This window comes from Propithecus coquereli, unplaced genomic scaffold, assembly GCF_000956105.1.
Source record: "Propithecus coquereli isolate 6110/MARCELLA unplaced genomic scaffold, Pcoq_1.0 Scaffold57, whole genome shotgun sequence".
NCBI lineage: Eukaryota > Metazoa > Chordata > Mammalia > Primates > Indriidae > Propithecus > Propithecus coquereli.
Genome location: NW_012151618.1, coordinates 886,806 through 890,763, shown reverse-complemented (window position 1 = coordinate 890,763; position 3,958 = coordinate 886,806).

Below are 3,958 nucleotides of genomic sequence, written 5' to 3'. Positions count from 1 at the left end.
GCTAATTTTTTCTATATATTTTTAGTTGTCCAGCTAATTTCTTTCTATTTTTAGTAGAAAAGGGTCTTGCTCTTGCTCAGGCTGGTCTCGAACTTCTGAGCTCAAGCGATCCTCCTGCCTCGGCCTCCCAGAGTGCTAGGATTACAGGTGTGACCCACCACACCTGGCCCATCCTGGTAATTCCTTTTGCCTCTTTCCACTGTTGGGTTTCCTGCCTCCAGAGTTTTTCTCTTCCTTGGTGTAGGCCCTCATTTTGGTGGACCACAATTCATAGACTGAAAAATATTTGAGCAACTCTTCGAATTGCTATGGCTGCATAAAAAACTATCTCAAAACTTAGTGTATTATGCCACTACATCCATTTATTATCTCCTGGTTTCTCTGAGGCAGAACTGAGGAATGGCTCATCTGGGCACTTGTGGCTTGGGGTCTCCCATTAAGGCTGCATTCACATGGTAGCTGGAGTTGCAACTGTAGGTCTACAGCAGATGGGAGTCGGGCTGGCATCTCTCCGTGTAGTTTCGGGGCCTCTCCATTTGGTCTATGTAGCCTCGTTTGGGCTTCTTCTCAGCACGGAGCATGGCGTAGTTGCGCTGCATAGGCAGAGGCTGGTTTCCCTTGAATATCATTACTCTTCCCTTGTACTCAATGATAGTTTGGTGGGTGTAGAATTCTAGGATGAATTATTTTCCGTCAGGATTTTGAAAGCAGTTCTCTATGGTTTTTTAGCTTTCCAAATTGTTGAGAAGTCTGATGCCATTCCACAGTCTTCACGTCAGCTAATTTTTTTTCCTCTAGAAACTTTTAGAATGTTGATTTTATCCCCAGTGTTCTGAAATTTCATGTGAATCAGGGAATAGATTTAATAAGCTATTCAAAGTCTTGCTTGGTTGAATTTTAAGTTCTGCTCAATTTTATGTCTCAGTAACTGGGTTCCCTCCCATTACTTTATTAATGTAGCTTGAATCATCCTAAGAAACTTTTCCTAACTCCTACCCATATTGGTCATTTTCTGGCTTTCAATTCTTTAGCACCTGCACATAGTTTATAATTAGCTTCTAAAACTGAAATTCTTCAGATGTTTTAGAATATTTGCTTCGTTTCCCCTGAGCTCTTTTATATGAAGAAATCATGTTTGCTACTATTTTTTATATCCCTAGAGCACCACTGCAGGGACCTAATTCAGTAAGGAATCTAAGAAAGGCAGACTATGATTGAATACTCTGTGCCGTCCAAGAAATGAGGAGCCTGATTGTTTACTTAATGCTATAGAGAGAAACTGCAGGTTACTCTCTTCCTCTCTTTAGGTAGATGAATCTGTTTTCTTCTAAGGCCAACTCCTTCCACAAAATACTCAGAAAAGCCCCATGATCCTCCTGTGGAGTGGCACTTTACTACAAATGGAGTGGATTTTCAGTTAATACATTCTATTTAATCAAGCTGTTGTTTTTCCTCTAAGTCTTTAAGATGTTATACAAACTTATTCCTGTTTTGTGATTTGGTGTAAGTGTGTAGTTTATAAATTTTTAAGGTTTTTTTTGTTACTTTGTAAAAATGTTCATAATGATATGTTAATTGTGTTGTGTTATGTAATCAATCTACTTGAGTCTTTGTTCTTTGACTGTGTATATTGTGGTGTCGAGGAGCTATCTTTACCTTAAGAAGGCAGAACATGGGACAAGAGACAACCAGGAAACAAAGAAAGTAAAGCAACTCTGGAGTTGTTTTATTTTTATTTATTTTTTACTTTTTTAGAGACAAGGTCTTGCTCTGTTGCCTGGGTTAGAGTATAGTGGTGTGATTGATCATAGCTCACTGCAACCTCAAACTCCTGGGCTTAAGCGATCCTCCTGCCTCAGTCTCTCAAGTGCCTGGCTCATTTTTTGTAGAGACAGGGTCTAACTCCTGCTCAGGCTGGTCTCGAACTCCCGGGCTCAAGTGATCCTCCCGCCTCAGCCTCCCAAAGTGCTAGGATTACAGGCGTGAGCCACTGGGCCTGGCCTGGGGTTGTTTTATTTAATCACACGCTTAATAGATAAAATTGTCCATTCCTTGGAACAAATGAAGAGATTATCTTTACATCCAAAGTTGATTTCAACTTTAGTTATTTGGATAATAATTAAAAACAAAAAACAAAGTTGAATTAGTCAAATACAAACCAAATAGGATGTAATTCTTCATATCTGGGAGTAAATGAAGTTATATTAGCACTCTAAACTTCAATCCAGGTGATAACCTCAGTTGAGAGGTTACTGGAAAATCGTTGTGATTGATTTAGCTGAAGTCCAATCTCAGGTATTATATACTGTATGAAGAAAGACAATGAGTAGGTCCTGAGACAAAAAGTAGGTAAAAATAAATAAATAAATAAAAGAAAAATAAAAAAAGACAATGAGTAGAAAAGCAATGGTCAGCACAAAGAATAGGAGAATTCACACACCCAGAGCTAGAGATAATAAAATTATCCAGAGGATAGAGTAAAATGAATGCATTTAAAAGTATAAATAAATAAAAGAAAAATAAAAAAAGACAATGAGTAGAAAAGCAATGGTCAGCACAAAGTATAGCAAAAAAAAAAAACAAAAAATCTATCAAAGAGCCAGAAGTTATTTGTTTTACACTATTCATATGGGAAAAACACATTCATTTTGCTAGTCAGGGATATTGGCATGGTGATTCAGCAGGCCATGTTGTAATTCAATTTGTTAAGATTTAATCAATGTACTTTTAAAGGATAGTACTCTACATGAAAATGAAACTGAATCACCATCAAATAGAGTACTTATTTTTCCAGTATTCCAGATAGTTTTAAGGTGATCTATGTACTACTCTTACATCATCCCTTTTATACGCGACAGCTCTAGGATTGATGATTACTGTTCCCAGTCCCACCTCCTTTTTTTTTTTTAAGAGACGAGGTCTCGCTCTCTTGCCCCCACTAGAGTGCAGTGACAGGATCGTAGCTCACGGCAACCTAAAACTCCTGGGCTCAAACATCCTTCTGCCTTGGTCTCCCTAAGTGCGGGGATTACAGGCATCAGCCACTGCGCCCAGCCTCCACCTCTCAATACTTGCCTATTTGAACCCTATGAAGCACTCCTATTTGCAACAAAAATATATCTTATAATCTCCAAGCTGAAAATTCATTGTTCCTTGTCCAAGACCAAAACTCTCATAGTGGCCTAATTAGGTAATAATTTAATACAGGATTTATATTTTTAAAAACTAAAATTTAAGTAAGTTTCCCTAACGAGACCTGACTCTAACTTATGCAAATCACTTCATTTCTTTGAGCCCCTGTAAAGTAAGGGGTTTACCTAGCAGTGACCATTCACGAAAATTCTATTACTATCTGACTTTAAAATGTACAACTGTAGCAATATTTCCCAGCAAAACCAAACTTTTTCTTGTAAAACAAAAAGCCAATGGAACCCTCTGAATAGGGTTTTTCTAGCTGCAGGTTGCAATCCATTAGTAAATCATGAAATCAGTTTAGCGGATTGTATTGCCCGTCAGCATGTTTAAAAACCAAAACTGAAATAGAATAAAACAGAAGAGAACAGAACATCTCAGAATGCATCTTAGTAGTAAGGGAAATAATGTTTTTGAAATATTTGTTTCAATTTTATACATAAAGTATGTAAACAAAATATACATAAAGTAGGGTAGGATGTGTCTTATTCCACTTTCTGCATCTATTACAGAACACCCCAGACTGGGTAATTAACCATATAAGTTTATTTGGCTCACAGTTTTGGAGGCTGGAAAGTCCAAGACCATGGCACTCGCATCTGGTGAGGGTCACCCCATGGCGGAAGGCAGAAGTGAGCATGAGAGAGAGAAAATGGGGGCTGAATTCATCCAGGAGACCACTCCAGCAATAACTAACCCATTCCCGTGATAACAGTATTAATTCATTATTGAGGGCAGAGCCCATGTCACCTCTTAATACTGTCAC